General features: G+C 43.2%; 1 long non-coding RNA gene across 4 annotated transcripts in view; it reads left to right on the forward strand.

Annotated features, from left to right (window-relative positions):
- The window catches only part of LOC119248893 (uncharacterized), an 80,580-nt gene that overhangs the window by 51,902 nt on the left and 11,008 nt on the right, over nt 1-17,670 (forward strand). For 3 of the 4 annotated variants that reach the window (XR_008552369.1, XR_008552374.1, XR_008552370.1), the window contains one exon: nt 4,909-5,014. This is a non-coding gene — a long non-coding RNA (uncharacterized LOC119248893). Of the gene's footprint in view, nt 1-4,908; nt 5,015-16,729; nt 16,807-17,670 lie in introns of those variants that run through there. The other variant, XR_008552371.1, reaches the window with a different exon arrangement.

The following is a 17,670-nucleotide window of genomic DNA, read 5'->3' on the forward strand; positions in this document are numbered from 1 at the left end:
AAACCATCACAAAGTCAAACAGGCAACCTGCAAAATGGGGGGATATTTTTGCATAACACACTTCTGACAAGGGGTTAATCTCCCAAATTTACAAAGTTCTTATATAATCCAATTAAAAATGGACAGAGGACCTAGAATCTTCTAAAGAAGACATTCAGATGGTCTACAGACATGAAAAAAGGTTCGGCATCACTTATTATAAGGGAAATGCAAATTAAAACCGCACTGAGAACCACCTCACCCTGTGAGAACGGCCTGCACGAATAAGAATGGAATTAACAAATGTTGGCGAGGTTGTGGTGAAAAAAACGAACCCTCATCCACTGTTGGTGGGAGTGCAAGTTGGTGCAACCCTGGGGAAGATGGTATGGAGATTCCTTAAGAAAATAAAAATGGAAGTTCCCTATGAGCCAGCAGTATCTCTATTAGGGGTTTATCCAAATTGTAAGAAAACGCTAATACAAAAAGATCTATCTACACCTATGTACAGAGCAGCACTGTTGACAATTCTCAAGTGATGGAACCAACCCAAGTGCCCTTCAGCAGATGAATGGATAGAGAAATTGTGGACTATATGCTCAATGGAGTGTTACACAGTTGTGAAGAAAGAGAAAATGGTGGTATTTGGGACAAAATAGATAGAACTTGAGGGGATTATCTTGAGTGAAGTAAGTCAGAAAGTGAAAGATACCGGAGTGTTTCATTCACCAGTGAAATATAAATATAAATATATATGTATCTCTCTCTCTCTATATATATATATCTCCATATTTATATGCAGAGTAGTAGGACTAAAACAAATTCAGCAAAAAGAAGATAATGGTATAGAGGGCACAGGGGAGGGGGCTGGGGGAAAAGACAGATGGGGTATGGGCACGGGTGGTTTGGTGGAGGGGAAAAAAATAAAGCAGTAGCCTGAGCACCATCTAAAACAGGAGAAGCTCGGGCATCTGTTTTGCTGGGGGTGTCCTGTGTGACCAAAGCAATGTAGGGAAGCCCGTGAGCCTCAGTTTCTTCACCTGTAAATGGGGATGATGAGGTCACAGTTTCTCAGTTTGTAGGGACTGGCAATAATGTGTGTACAGAGTGTTTCATATGTAGTATCACTCAGTAAGTGGTGGTAGCTATTCTTATCACAATCAGAAATCCACAGGTTTAAGCTTCAAGAATGCGGAGATTAAGACACAGAACGCTAATGATAACCCTTTAAGTAAGGGATTCTGGCTGGCCGTTTTTCCCAAAAAAAGAACCCCAAAATAGTTTTCCTAAATAAGACATTACAGAATGGATGTGTTTAAAATACCAAAACAAAGAAAAAAGGGGGGGCAGTGTAGCTTGGGGGTTAAGAGCAGTGGCTTAAAGGCTGTCCAGGCCCAAGTAAAATAGCTATTTCCTAGTCTTAAGACATTAGACAAGAGACTTACCCTCTTAAACACTTGGTTTCCTCATCTAAAGTTGAGGGTAACAGAATTGCATGAAAGTCAGCTGCCTAATACACAAAAAACACTCAACCATTGTCATTCAGTGGTGGTGGTGCAGGAAACTTGTCAGGTGGTTCCAGGACTTCCCGAAAACCAGTATTTTCAATTCATATAAAAGGATAGGTTTGATCCATTAAACTCAAACACATACTTTATTCATTAATACACATTTTTTTGGCGCTCACTCTATCAGACACTGAATTTAGATGTATGTGGAACAGGAGAAATATTGTGACATTTTTCAAGCTTACTAGTCTCATCTGGCCTTTCACACCAGCCAAGTTAGACAACTTCTAGCATCTTTTCAGGAGGAGGTAACAGGAAAGGTCGTGGGTCTACCCTTCGGGAAGCTACCTTCCCTGTTCACACATCAGAATGGCCCTCAGGTCACAGTTAGAAATGCAAACGGGGACCCTGGTGTCATAGCCAGTGTGACCTTTGAGTAACTACGCACAAGCCACACCAGGGACCGAGCGCGCCCGTGTCCAGAGCAGGCTGGCTGTGTTTGTCTTGCCGTATTACATCCATTATGGATGTCGAACGCTGAGGGATCTGTCACATTTAAATTACACACAGAAGTCTTAAAAAATCTGTACTTAACCTCTTCTTTCTATTTCACTCACTCTCTCCTTTACTACTCCTTTTTCATTGTCTTTTTCTTTTCTTAAGTTTAAAGAGCCAGAATCGTTCTCTGCATTCAGACAAGATTCAGATGTGGATCTTGGACAGCACACTCACCGTCATGTTCGGGACCAAAACAAAGCTAACCCTGCGCACCCTTTCCTGTGACCTCTGATTTAGCTGAGGAGAGGTTCAAGCTTTGTCCTGTTCACCTGGATTGCAACAGTCACACCTACCAATATTGATGAAATAAACATCCTCTAGCAAAGCAGACACTAAGGAGTTCATATGACAAGTTGTGGGGCATGATGACGTCCCACCTCTCTCGCCCTTCAGGTGCTCCAGTGCAAAGCAGAGTAAGGCAGGATTCTACAATCTCAAGTTAGAGTCGTGGCATCAGAATTCCTGAACCAGTGGAGGACATAGGACTAATGAAGGATCTGGTTCGAGCGCCAGCCCTGAAGGTCTAGGTTACAAGCCTTGCAAGAGTCAGGCAAGGGAATTTTAACCCATGCTGCATATCTGAAAGTAATTTCTAACATTCATCAAACTGATTAGCAGTCACTAGTTTTGTCAATAAAAATCCATTTGTGATACCAGTGTGCTAATTGGCAAATCTGTTGCTGGTGATGTAGAAAGGCTGGAAGAAGGTCGCGCAGTGGCCCCCTCTGGACAGAATGATCACTGTCCACCCCAGACTCTACATGCTGATAAATGTTACTTGACCACCAGGCACATGCCTTCTGTCTTATTATCCTGAAATATTTTAAAGGAAATTTTAAAATTTAAATTGTAAAGTCTACAGTCATACTAGGAGGAAGAATGCCTGTTTCAAACAGTTTAAAGCAAACCAAGCAGAGAGCAGAAGCTCCAGAATGGATCCCAACCTTGGAACAGGAGGTCATCAATTAAAAAAAAGAAAAAAAAAAAACGCAGAAAATAATGCCCCTGTGTTCCCCTGAAGGATCCAACAACCATTGCAGTTTTGGAAAGCAATTCGGAGGCCTCTTTCTACTAGCAGATTTGACATCTCTCACTGTCCTGCCTTGGGATTTGGGGAGGTATACAAGGTTCATGGATCAGCTTTCAAGGCCCTTTTCTAATGGATTTATAACTCGCATCCCCGAGTTAACAAATGAAAAGTCCGGGTATCAGCACAGGCCCTAACCAGGTATTTTACTAGCCCAGTGGGAATCCATGCTACTCTCCGCCATCATTAGAGAAAGAGGCAGCTGGAAAGTGGGTCACATCTGTACCAGAAGACTATTTTTTTCTCATTCTGTTTTTATCAACATTTATTTTAGCCTTGTTCTTATTTCTGCATCCTTTCTTCTTCGGGAAAAAAAATCTATATTGGAGATAGTGCAATATTCAATTCTTTGGAATGCTCCATAGTTTGCCACATTTTAAGGATTTGGTGAGACTGAGATTCCAAAAGAGCTGAGAGATGTATGAAATAGTACAGATCCTCCTTGGCTTTCAATGAGATTTCTTCCCATTAAACCCATGGGAGTTGAAAATATTACAATATTTCAAATATTTCAGTCAAATAAAAATATTTGATTTGTAAATCAAAAATGCATTGAAACACCTAACCTACTGCACATCCTAGCTTAGCCTCGCCCACCTCCAGTGTGCTCAGAACACATGCATTGGTCTACAGGTAGGTGAAATGATCTGAAACATAGCCTGTTGTATAACGAAGTGTTGACTAGCTCATGTAAGTTACTGAATGCTGCACTGAAAGTGGGAGGCTGGCTGTAGAGGACTGGCTCTTCACCCTCGTGATCCCAGGCCTGATTGAGAGCTGCAGCTGCCCACCATCATGGCAGAGCGTGCTGCTATACGCCTCTAGCCCAGGAGAAAAATCAAAATTCAAGATTCAGAGTGATTTGTACTGAATGCTGCTCTCTCTCATACTGTCGTAAAGTCAAAAAATCACGAGTGGAATCACTGTATGTTGGGAAACATCTGTATAAACTTTCTGGAAGATATTTTGGAAATATAAAACCTTCCGGGAGAAAGACTTTATATTCTTTGATTCAATAAATTCATACCTCTAAATCCATTTTAAGAAATGTCCAGAGATGTAAATAAAGATTTGTCTATGGGTATGTTCCTCACCAGTTTACTCATAACCATGACAAATGAAAAAGTCAATGTATAAAACTACAAACATTGCATAACTATTTTATTTTAATATTTGTGTACAGATTATGCACATAACTTTTTAAATATTAGAAGAGAAATACCCCAAAATGTTAACAAGCATCAGTTTGGAATTTTTGGTGATCTCAGCTCTATTTTCTTCTTACATTGTTCTGGATTTTCTAAACTTTCCCCTATGACTATGCATTTTGCATGTATATATGTATATATACACATACACATATACATATACACACATGCCTTTTTAGATATATATTTTACATATAAAATCTCTATATACAAAGTTTTATATATATAAACATATCTATGGCTATTGTGTAAGTGTATTCATCCCCTTTGGTGAAATAATCCTAGGTCTAAGAAAACATTAAAAAAGAGATACAAAGCTCTGTGCTTCCCCACGTCATATGCTGCATTGCCAAGGACAAAGGTTACTGTGTTGTGGGTTTATCGAATAGATATTTTTATTAGTGGGACCCTGGTTAAACTGAAAGCTGGATGATAGTGAATCAGTGATTCTTTCATAAGATTGTTGAATTTGCTGGAAAGTACAAAAATTACATACCTGAAAACTGACTGAAGCCCAAGAGATCATCTGCTTTCAAACATTTTTTAACCAGAGCGTCTTCCTTTGCAGTAAAGTCCTAAAGGAATCTGCGGTACATAACCCAGCATCAGAGCAGCGCCCTGGTTGAAGTAAAGGAGGCAGATCTGGACCTCAAACCATCTGAAGAACACCTGGGGTAGGACGATGTATTGATCCTTTCACTTATACTTGTTCAATTTCTATTTTTTCCACTAGCTAGGCAGATGCCTTCGTCTGTTTGGATTGTCACAATAGAGTATCATAGACTGGGTGGCTTATAAGCAACAAAAATTTCTTTTTATTGCATTAGATTGGTTTACATCATTGTTTGTGTACTGGAAGTACAGGATCTCCCCCCTCAGGTGTTGTTACCACATTGCACCCACCGCCAAGACACCCATCCTCCAGCATAGTCCGTTGTGCTCCCCACCCCATCCTGGCCTCACCCTTCTCCGGCTCCCCCAGCCTCGGTTCTCTAGTCAGCTTTCTCGGATTAGTTCTCAGTTCGGCTTTAACTGACCCTTTGTTTCGTTTCTCCATATTCCACTGATAAATGGCACCGTGAAGTATTTGTTTTTCTCCTTCTGACTTCAAAAAGTTATTACTGACAGCTCAGGAGGCTGGGAAGCCCAAGATCAAGGTACCCCCAGATTCATACCCGATGAGGGCCCTCTTCCTGGTTCATGAACAGCCATAGTTTTTGCTATGTCCTTGCATGGCGGGGCGTGCGAGGGCCCTCTCGGGGGGTCTCTTTTATAAGGACTCTAGTGCTACTCATAAGGCTCCACCCTCATGGTCTCATCACCTCCCAAACATGCCACCCCATAATACCATCACACTGGGGGGTAAGTTTTAACATATGAATTTGGGGGAGCCCCATCAAGATATTTATCTTCCTACATTGTGTAAAATGCTCTTTGACCAACGGCAGATTAGGCCAACTGCAGCAGGAGTGGAGCATTGAGGAGAGAATCCCCAGCCTGGGACTGGATGGTGGGCAGCGAGACCAGGACCTCAGTCCCTACTCCCTGAGGTGATTAAGCTTCAAGGAGAGGAGGCCATGAGGGGCATCCAGGATGGCTGGGGACTGGTCATGGGGCCCATCAGGACCCCATGTGTGGCACCTAAGGGACCACACAAGCTGAGAAAACAGACATCTCGGGGGTGACATTGGAGACTACAACATGAAGGTTGGGTCAGCCTACTTGATGGGTGTGCATTCTCCTGTGCCACACGCTCGGAGCAACCAGGAACAGGGAAAGTTCCGATAGGCAGGGTGAATTTCCCCCAATCAGCAAGCTCAGCTGCATCAGAATCGGATTAATTTAATGTTAGAAGACAAGCAAGGAAGTGGTCTTTTGCACAGCTGAAGTTGGACGCTGCATGACAAGTTGCAATGGCTCATGTTCCATGCCCGTGTCTCCTGCTCATTTCTGGGTGTGTCTGTGAGGCGTTTCGAAATGAGATGAGCAGTTGAATCAGCGGACTCAAGCAGATTGCCTCCCTGACGAGGGCAGATGTCGTCCAGCCCATTAAGGGCCTGAGTAGAACAGGAAGCTGAGGGAGAGGGGATTTGTGTCCTTCCTGCACCTGCTTGAGCCGGGACATGGGTCTTCCCCTTCCCTTGGACGAGGATTTATTCACGCATTGGCTCCCAGTTCGTAGGCCTCCGGGCTCAGGCTGAGCCGTGTCACTACCTTTCCTGGCTCTCCAGGAGGTCGTGGACGTCGGTCCCTCGGAATAAATCTCCTGTGGATGGATGGGTGGATGGAGGATGCATGTGGTTAAAGTACGCATGTAACATATATATTCTTAAATACATAAAATACATGAGTTTTATAAATTATATATTATAATAATATGATACAGGTGTTTCCTCTGGGTTCTCTTTCTCTGGAAAACAGCGACTGATACACAAATCCAACCCTTTGTGCTCCTGGCGTGGGTTAGTTCTCGTCCTCGGCTGGATGGGCAAGTTAGTGGAGATGTTAAGCTATAAGCAAGCTCCTCTGTTGCCTCACACGGGGTGAAGGAGGCTCACGAACACAACAAGCATTTTGAAAAGAAGGTAGAAAAAGCATGGTCAGCAGAACAACAGCACCCCGATGTCCGTGCCCTGGTTTGATGAGTATGCTCTTTTATATGACAGGGACCTGTGCAGCTGTGATGAAGTCTAGAATGTTGAGACAGGCTGATTACCCTGAAGTGCCGAAGCAGGGCCAGTTTAGTTGTAACAGGGTCACCTGGAAAGAGGAGGTTCTGGGTCCCCTGCCCCAGCTGCAGAAGGGGGAAGCAGAGTGCCAAGGGGAAGCTGGAAAGGACTTGGAAGAAGGGACCTGGGAAAGACTTGGGGGAGACATGTGGACCAGAGACCTTTGCTTCTCGGCCTTGGACTTGTACCGGGGACTTGGGAGACACGCGGAGGAGAGACTTGCAGAGACACTTGGCAGAGACGTGGGTGAGAGGCCTGCGGGGAGGCTGACAATAGCAGCCTTTATCTTGACTGGGACTTTGATTTTGCATCTTTCATTGCAAACTGACCCTTGCAAAAAAGGGTCATTGCCTGACCCTTCCCTGTGGGTCCCCACCAGAAGGTGCCTTAGACTTGTGGCAGGTTTTGGGGCCTCAGTGGCATTTACCACAGGGGATGGTTAACTTTGGGTGTTTCCCTGGGAAATGACATCCTTTCTCTCCTCTCTCTGTGCGCATCAGTCTAGTCAAGTTCTTTTCTGTTGAAGGTCTTAGGCTCCAAGAGTGTGCTTTGTCTTGATGTGGCAGACGGCAGAACCCATTTAGAGTGTGCAAGTTTGAGGGCCTTGGGGTGCCCCTCAGTCTGCCCCCTAACATGATCACAAGGGTCCTTTTTTGGGAAAGAGGAAGCCAGAGAAGGAGAGAAGATGTGGGGACAGAAGCAGGACTCAAAGTGAGGCAGAGGGCACCAGCCACGGCGCGGGGTGGCGTCCGGAGGCAGGCCAGGCGAGGAAACGCGTACTCCCTGCAGCCGCCACGACAAAAAGGCAGCCCTGCCAGCCCTTGCTTCTTGTTTCATCCCAGTGAGATGTCTGACCGATGAAACTGTGAGATAGTAATTTGTGTTGTTCTAAGCCAGAAGTTTGTGATTTTGCATAGCAGTGACAGAAAACTCCTACAGAAAGGGAGAAGTATAGGTAGAAAAAAATATGGAGGGAAGGAGAGGAGGACAAGGAAAAGTCAGTCTCACCGCCTGGGGTGCTGTGCCCGGCCTGTGCCCAGCTCAGTCAGCCCTGAGTCCCTTGGATCCAATATTAGCAACACACACACAGCCCTGTGAGTTCCTGGCACGGTCCTCCGCACTCTCTTTACATCAACCAGTTTAGTCCTAGAAGCACTACGGCAAGGTGCTTTATTGCCCCATTTTACAGGTGGGGAGACTGAGGCCTCCTGATCCTGAGACGCTTGCTCCAAGTTGCACAGCTAGTAGGAGGCAGAGCCACAAGCAAACCCAAGCAAGTTAGCTCTAACCTGCACAGTTTCCTTCTGCTTCCTCGGAACCATACCCTGAGGACAGAAAGGAGGGGAGGAGGGAGGAAAAGGAGCAAAGAAGGGGTCTGCTTCCCACCAGTGCTTCCTAGGGTCTTCCTGGTTTCGAGGGCAGTCTCCATCCTGGCGCTGCTGCGTCTAGCAGGCGAAGGAGTGGGCATCTGCCAGCCTGCCTGCTACTGTCTGCTGGCCCTGTCCAGCTGCCCGGGAGGAACTGCCAGACCCAGCGCCCAGCTCTAACAAGCATGTGGAAATGGATGGGTCACATATAAGCCAATTACAGCTGGCAGCTAGGTTTGGGGAAATCACTTTCCCTGGAACCAATTGGGAGCCCGTTTTGGAGATAAAAGGGACAGCACATTAGTCTCTGTGGTCAGAAGCAGCTTTCATGCATTTCACGGAGCAAAGGGAACCTGAAACATTTTGAAATGAGAAAATGGGGTACGGCCAAATTGCTCAGTCAAGGCGTTTAAGGGGTCTTTAGCGTGACATTCCATACAGGACCTGGGAGCTTACTCAAGCATGCAGGTAGAAACTAACATCTGTCTGTCTAGCGTCTGAGTATCGCTTCCCTTACATGTCTCCACCTGTGTCACTTACTGCTTTTGTCATTAAGACACCCCATCACGTATCCACAGCAATGAGGGTAGGGAAGGCCTAACAATTGAAATTCCCAGATAAACCGAAATCTCATTATTTGCACTTAGTTAAACCTCCTTTCATCCAAGTTTTTTACCAGCATCAGTTCAGGAAATTAAATACTAGCACCTTAGATAAAGGCCAATGTCACAGAGTAATAGAATCACAGAATCTAATACTGGGAAGGAGTTAGAGATCGTTGATTCTCACCTAGAGGTATAACCAGACTGAAGTATTTAGGCGAAGCTTCTGGACAGAAATAGTACAGGATCAAGACATGATTTTTGTCTGGAAATACTATAACGTTTATAATAAGTGATCATTCTCTGCCTGCATGCAGCCAGTAACAGGGAACTCACTATTCAGGATGACCTAATTCAATCCAGTACAACTCTAACCTAAAGAAGAAAAAGGCCTTTCTTGTATTAGACCCATAACTACCACCTTCAATGAGGCCATGACTTCCTTAGGACTGACTGACTTTCAGAGGCTGTCTCCAAGTGTGCCTTTAGTGCCTCTGGAGACTCAGCATCCACGTAGCCATCAACACACACACATGCACACACACACACACACACACACAGACTGCTCTGACATCTCTGCAAGTGACCAGCCCAACTATAATGTCAAAAGAAAAGAAACAATGAGAAATAGAGAAGGGGAAAGAAAAGACAGCAGAAGAAGAAAAGGGAAGGGAGTGAAAAGAGAGTGGGGATGGATAAAGTGAAGGGGCAGGAGAGGGGATGGCGGAGCAGTGTCAGGGGCTCTCTCTTGCCCTGTGAAAGGGGGAGGTTGGATAGGGTGCGTTGCTGTTGTCCCAGATATCAGTGGCACATCCTGCAGACTTTCACAGAAATGCTTCACAGAAACATGAGTAGAAGAATAAATGCTGGAAATATTCAGAATATACTGCCAGATGGAAGGAGCTTAGAAAGCATACAGGGCGTGCATTTTATACATTTCTCTCTCCTATTTCTATCGGTAAAATACAGATTACTTATCAGTAAACCTAGGTGCATGTGATGGTTATCTCTGGGTGGGGTGGTGACACATTGAGGGAGCTGTATGTGTATATAATTTGTTTTCCAAATTTTCTGTATTGATTAGTGCTGCTTTTATAAATAACTTTTTAAAAATTAATTTGAAAATTAAGCCTAAGATCCTGAGATCAAGTCCTGAGGCTAAAATGCTTTTGGAATGGGAAGGTAAGGTGTGGTGATTAGGGTCACTTCTAGGATTGAAGAGGTTTAGTGGTATCAGAATACTTTGTGATAATTTAATTGAATCCTCCCATTGGAAACACTGGGTAAATTGAGTCCTCAAAAAAGATAAGTAACTTTCCCAAACTCACGCAGCTCCAGTAACTGGTGAGTCTCTTGTGAAACCAAGGTTGCAGTTTTGCAAAGGCAAAATAATCCTCTTATCCAAGCAGTGTGTCAAAGATGAGGTTTATCAGGCATGGACAAGGAGCAGCAGGGCATACCTTCTATCCAGAGAGAGTGTGTCCAGAGCTAAGAACCTACATTTCCCCCATTTAAATGAGGTCCAAGGGCCTCCTGATGGTGCAGAGGTTAAAGTCTCAGCGCTATCAAACTATCATCAGCCACTGCAGCACGAGTTTGATCTCTGGCCAGGGAGCTGACCCACATGGCACAGCAGACCTCTCCTGTCTCCCCCATGATCCCCTCAGCAGTATATTTCAGTGGATCGGCCTGTTCTGCTCCCCACTCTATCTCTGGTGAGTCCTCTCACCCTCTGCACCTTTGACTACACCTCAGTTCTTGTATGCATAAAAAAAATACGTCTTAATAAATAAATAAATGAAGTCCAAGTCATGGAGGCAGCATTCAGGTGATGGTCATGGTGGTCAGCTCCCCACCTGAGAAAGATAGGCCACCAGATGATGGCTGACATCTAAGTACCGCTCATGATGTCCATGCTCTTAGGTTAGTGATGCAAAAAAGAAAAATGTGTAGTCAACCAATAGCAGAGCTCGAGCCAAAGTAATCACTGACCTTCAGAAGGCATCCTGACACATGTCCTTGGACATCAAAGGAGAAATATCCAAAGACAGTGGGTTCCTAGCATGCTAACTCCCCCGAAAATGTTGCAAGCCAGGGCCTCCCCAGTCACACAGTGGGATGAGCACAGCGCTGTGAAGCTGTCCGCAGGCTCTGCATCTCAGGTTCGATTCCCAGCCAGCCAGGAGATTCCCACACGGCACAGCAGACCTCTCCTGTCTCGCCTGCTGCTCCCCTCAGCAGTGCTTTGGGTCTGTCTGCCTGTTCTGCTCTGTTTCACCCTCCTGCGCCTCTGGCCTGTACCCCAGCTATTGTATAAATAAAAAAATAAATCTTTTAAAAAAAATTGCAAGCCAAAAATAGATAGTTCAATATGCAAAGCTATTCAAAAATTGCTTTCTAATGAAGGGCAACAATAGAGCGATGGTCACACCATGAAAGAACTGGACAAGATCTTACAAACCATCCATCCCAAGGCTCTACATTTATGTGGAGGGATTTGAGATACTTCAGTTTTTAGGGTAAATGTCCCTAATCTTTTCCCCCTCACACCGTGAATGACCAATATTTGCTCTTTTACTAAACTAGAAACTCGTGATGCTGGATACACGCACGCATGGCTTCCCAGGACTGTAAAGCATGTTGGTGTCACAGCTGAAGCTGGAATCCAAATCCTCTAATTTCCAAACAAATTAGTCCCAATACTTTATAGTCAGACTTCATTTATGTTCAGGAACATCATTGATTATCTACCAACTTAAAACACTTGACATAAAAGAAATATTGGTTATTTCCAAAAATGAAATCTAAATCTTAAAGGATAAAGATTTTCTAAGCATTGGACTTTCAGAAGAGATATAAATTTATTCGTTAGTTTTACACACACCTTCTAAATATTCATTATGTACCAGCTACTGTGCCAGGAACATGACACATTTTGGGGGTATTAGGATTATTTATGATGTTGTTTTTATTTTTCTATTTTCTAAACATTCTGTAATGTAATGTACAGCATTTATAAATGAGAAAATCTTTAAGAAAACGTTCCAAAATAAATAGAGTAGTCCATATGCTCTGGAATTCTTCTAAAAACTGTCAGTGTAATAGCATTATCTTGGGAGTATTAGGCCTTCCAAGTAACTATAGGAGGACAAAATTCATATTGATCTGAGTTAGAAAACAGATCTCTTGTTTTTAAATACATTTGTAATATTCTGAATACACATTCCAGCAGCAAAATCTATGTCCTGCACTTGGGACCAGTCCTTCCCAATTCCATCCAAAGTGCCTCTATCAGAAGGTGCCTGCCAGAAGCCAGCTACAGGAGTATTAATAAGGTCTTAAAGTGAGCATCACCCGGGACAGCAACTCTTGCCACTGACCGCAAGCAATGAACAGAATCATTCTAGCTCATAGAGCTCTTAACAGGGGGTAAACATTTAAAAATGTGAGGACTGAATGGATGAATGAATGAAAAAATGAGCAAGTGTATTTCAAAGTGAACAAGTGAAAATCAAAGATGGCTGATGAATACCAGGCAGGTCTAACCATTGCAATTCCCCTAATTTCATTAAAAAGAGCATCTCTCCCTATAGAGCTTCCTTGACCTCTGACATTCCTCTATCATTTATAGCTCCATTGGCCAAGTGACATTCCGCAAGCCAGATTCGGCCCACTAACTGCTCTGTAAATAAAGTTTTATTGGCACGCAGCCACACCATTTTTGGTCATGTGTGGCCGCTCACATTATAATGACAGAGCTGAGTATTTGCAGCAGAGGCCAAAGGTCTCACATTTTGACCTGCAACAGGGGCAAAGCTGAAAGCATTTACTATGGAACATTTTACAGAAAGAATTTTTTGACCCCAGCTTCGGATTATACTCATAAAATATCGCTGGTAATAGTAACACGGTGAGCCTGTCAGTCAGTTATGTCTCAATATGAATTGGTCTAACCCAAGGGCACTTAGCTATTTTGGCAGGTGGAAGGGGTACAGAAAACCTGAGGATTTTGGTGTGTCAGAGAGAACATCTCAAGGCAGAAAATGAGCACAGAAAAGAAAAAATGGGAGGTGGTCAGCTGGCTGCGTCTGTTTCTGTAGTCAGTCCTCCACCTGCCATTAAGATGGAGGAGGCCAGGGGCTAAGCACGGTCAGGTTTGAATTGTGAGAGTGTCGGACTTGAGACTCGAACCCAAATAGTTCTCTTTTTCAATTAAAAGAAAACTCAATATCCTGACTTTTCTTCCATCTAGCAGGCCCCTCCACTTCCAGAAACACCACTTTGCTTCCATTTCTCTGTGGCCCAAAGAGTCAGAGAAATTGTTTTAGAATCCACCCATCCCAAGTTCTGCACTTCTGATTTTTTTTTCTCAACTGACCTCATTTAGCAGGGTGGAAGGCAGCTTTTCCTAGTCTATTAAGACTTCAATAAAATCATCCGTTTCTAGTTAACTGGAATAGTATTCACATTTAGACCTGCATATTAATTGGCTGATAACGAGATGATAAAGCTGCTTTTCTCTGCAGGTGTACCAATCAATTTCAATGAAACTGAAAAAATGAGATCTTTTCTTGTTGCTTCTGAAATTAAAAAGTGATTTATATTTTCTAATAAAGTGCTTTTCATTGATCTCCTTCTGAAAATGTATGGTTTCATTTGCACCCTTTTAAATTATAATAGTTTCCGTTTGTAAAAGAATGGTTTTCCAATATCATTTCTGGCTTTCAATTGATGATTAACTTTAATATAGATTTGAAGGAGAATATTGGGGGGAGTAGGTTATTAAGGGCTTCCATCCCCACCCCTCAAAAAGGCCCAGCTACTTTTAATGACTTTCTTATCCTCAGACTCCAGAGTTCTTTTCCTAAATATTGTATTGTCAGAAGAAGTTATATTTTCCCCCCAAGAAATCCATTTCTCTGTTTTACAAGCCTCCTTTTGTCATAGAATTTTATGCCTGTGCCGATTGTTTTCCATTTCTGTTGTGTCAGCCTGGCTGCAGGGCAGATGTGGAAAGGAGAGGTTTTTTTTTCCTTTCTTCCCCCTGTCACCGACAGCAAATTCTTACTTGGAGACGCCCGTGGAATCCTGTTGTTATCAGCTGAATTCTGGCAGATGTGAAAACTGGCAGAGCAATTACATTTCACTTTAATTTAGTATTATGGTCTTCTGAGCCATAATAATTAAGCAGCCATGAAAGGAAGCTATATTCCAAACATGATGGAAAATTGCAGAGTGCAGGCTGGATTCTGTTGAGGAATCAGGGTCATCTCCATTCTCCCTCAACAGAGGCCTCTGCATCCATATTCAGTCTGGCAAGTCCTTGCAAACAGGTGTGCAGTGGAGTCAAGTTACCTCTTGGACATTACCCCTAATTTACAGCCCAAACGAGGGGCTTTATCTGTTTATCCACATACAAGGTAAATGGTGGGTGGGTGGGTGGGTGGATGGATGGATGGATGAATGGATGGATGGTGAAGGCATGGTGGAGGGATGGATGGATGGGGGGTGGTGAAGGGATAGATGAATGTGTTTGCTTATGGAAAGGCAGTTTGTAGTTTTCATGCAAAGATCCCCTTTGTGATATGATTTGAGCGCCCCCTCACAAAAATGTGTCCCTTCTTCCAAGTCCACAGTGGCTGAAAATTCCCTATTAATCCCAGATGCTTTTGTCTAAATTAAATACTACCCTTTTCTAAGTTCTTTTTTAAAGTGCTGTTTCGAGGATCAAGACTCAGGTGACTAACACCCGCCTCCCCAAGTGTCAAGGACTCTGGGCTCCTAACAGCAACAGGGAGGGCAGCAGGGCCAGGATCATGGTAGTGGGTGGAGAAGCCTCCTGACTTGGTGGAGGACCAGTGCCCGCTTACACGCCCAGGTACAGTACTCAAGGACTGGGCACATTTAAGTCTCCTCTAAACTCTTGAGGAATAATTGTCCACAACTTCTCAGATCCTTGTCTGTCAGGACCTGCCAGTATTAATGATTTCTGTCTCCACTTGCAAATTAAAAATAATAACAAAATCATTATAAAATTAATAATAAAATTATTTTTAAAAAAAGTTATAAATTAAAATATAATTAAAATAATTTTAAAATATAAGTAAAATTTCAAATAAGTAACATAGTTATATGTAAATAAATAAATCTAGGAAAATAAATATATATATATAAAATTATATATGTCGATAATATATAATTATATATAAATCATACAGTATATATGTTGACATAATTATATAAAATAATGTTTATATAATTATATAAAATAATATTGTATAATATAAACTAAAGTATACTGTAAGTATGAAATTATAAAGATGGATAAAGGAAAGAAAAGGGGCATTTCCTGAGCACCTGCTCTGTGACATGCACTTCCCATATTCTGACTCAGTCTTCAGCATCATGCCACTGCTGTGCCCGCCAAGGGAGGGGAGTGGTTTTCCTGGGGCCATGTAGCAAGTTAGAGGCAGAGCCAGGATTTGAACCCGGTAACACAGGACTATCCGAAGTCTACATTCTACTCTCCCTCTTCTTTGGGCTGCTATTAATAAAACAAAAACTTTAGGGAAATTCTCTAGGGCAAATAACTCAAATTTTTCAACAAATAAATTGCCAGGGACACAAAAGGAAAGAAGTCTGTAAGTTAAAGAAAGTTAAGAGCTAAATCAACCAATACATTAAATGGCATTTGCCTGGATACTGATTCAAACAAGCCACTTATTTCATCAAAAGAAAATGAAAGCAGAAAACAAAGTTAGGAAAAAACAGATGGAAGGAGGAAGAGAAAGAGCTCAATCAGGGAAATTTCCCTGGATATTTGATGATATTAAATAATTATTAATGTATTTTGGTTGATAGAGATATTCTGCTGATTTTCTTAAACAGGATTGGACTAAAGAGAAATATTGCTGTATGTGCACTTGAAATTCTGTATCTGAAAGCACCCAGTGGAAGGGAGGCTGTAGGTGAACAATGAGACCTGTCTTCATAACTGCCAAAGCCGGGTGGCGAGTACCAAGGGGCTGCCTTTGTGAGTCTCCCAACTTTTGCATAAGCATGAAACTTTCTATAGTAGAAAATTTTAAAAGATAAACAAAATGAAAAATAAAAACAGCACTAATTTTTTCAGTATTTTTTTAAGATGTATTTATGCTAGAAGAACTGGGGTGCAGGCCAGAGGTGCAGGGGCTAAGAGGATTCACCAAAGACAGAGCGGGGAGCAGAACAGGCAGACTGACTGAAATACACTGCTGAGGGGAGCAGCGGGCGAGCCAGGAGAGGTCTGCTGCACCATGTGGGTCAGCTCGCTGGTCGGGGATCGAACTCATGCTGCGGATAGCTTCACAGTGCTGTGCTTAACCCCTTGCACCACCAGGGAGGCCCCAGCACTACATTTTTTAATGGAGTGTGAACAACTCTATGAATATGCTAAAAGCCACCAAACGGAACACTTTCAAAGAATGACCCTTGTGGTATGACGGAACACTTTCAAAGAATGACCCTTGTGGTATGTAATTTTTATCTCAAAAACCTTCTTTTATAATAGAAACTAAAGTAGATTAAAGTATAGCCAATCATGTCGTTTTCCTAAAATTCACCTACTGTCACTTAGTAGGTGGTTTTTAATAAGTGAACACCACACATACTTGGAAAAAAGAAAATGAAAACTATTCTCCCCTATCTTCTAGTCAAAGGCTTTGGCACACATCCACCAGGATGTCTTCAGGAACTCCTCATAAACTGAGACCACAAAAGCAAACAGAGTTGTTAAGAGCACACTCTCTTCTCATTCCTCTTTGAGGAGGAGGGACCGGTGAAGACTTGCTGTGCAACCCTACGGTGCTGTGAAGAAAGGTGACGGGGGCAGACATAGTTCAGTGAATGGGGCCCAGGCCCCCCAGGAACTCTCCATGTGTCCCACCTGTTCTGAGGACAGATTCAGTCTCTGACTGGTGCAGCCTCCTTTGAAGTGCCTATCACCTGCCCGCCAGTGGACAGTGCTGACCTTCTCTGGTGTCATCTCAGTGTGGCAAGAGAACTCACATTCCTCTCCATCGCACCTCATGCTCATTAAAACCCTTCGGCATGTCCTCGTTGCTCTCAGGATAAAAACCAGCAGCCTAGCTGTGGCCTAAAGTGTCCCATACTGTGCCCTCCCGCGCTCGCTCCAGTCTCATCTCGTGCCCATGCTGGTCTCTCTGTGAACTCCAGGACTACTGCCCTCCTTCCTGGAATCAGACATCCTTCCACCACGGGGCCTTTGCACATGCTGGCCCCTCAGCCTGATTAATAACTACTTCAGATCTTGAGATATATCTTGCCTAGAAACAAACTTCCCTGACGTCCCCAGTCACACTCCCCAGTTACTGGTCCCAGTGCATTTGTCACCATTGAAATTTCATATTTATTTATTTGATGATTTGACTATTGTCCCAACTAGGCTAAAAGCCTCATGAACAATGAAAGTATGTTTTCTTTTGCTCACCACTGGTTCCCCAGGACCCCCACAAAGTCGGGTGTATAGAAGTACAGAATATCCATCAATTTTTTTTTAAAAAGAAATGAATGACAGGGGAATGAAGGGATGAGTCGGTGAAACCTCCAAAGCACTGACCCCTACGTGCTTTGT

This window comes from Talpa occidentalis, unplaced genomic scaffold (genome assembly GCF_014898055.3).
Source record: "Talpa occidentalis isolate TD23 unplaced genomic scaffold, MPIMG_talOcc4v2.1 talOcc4.17, whole genome shotgun sequence".
NCBI classification, from domain to species: Eukaryota; Metazoa; Chordata; class Mammalia; order Eulipotyphla; family Talpidae; genus Talpa; species Talpa occidentalis.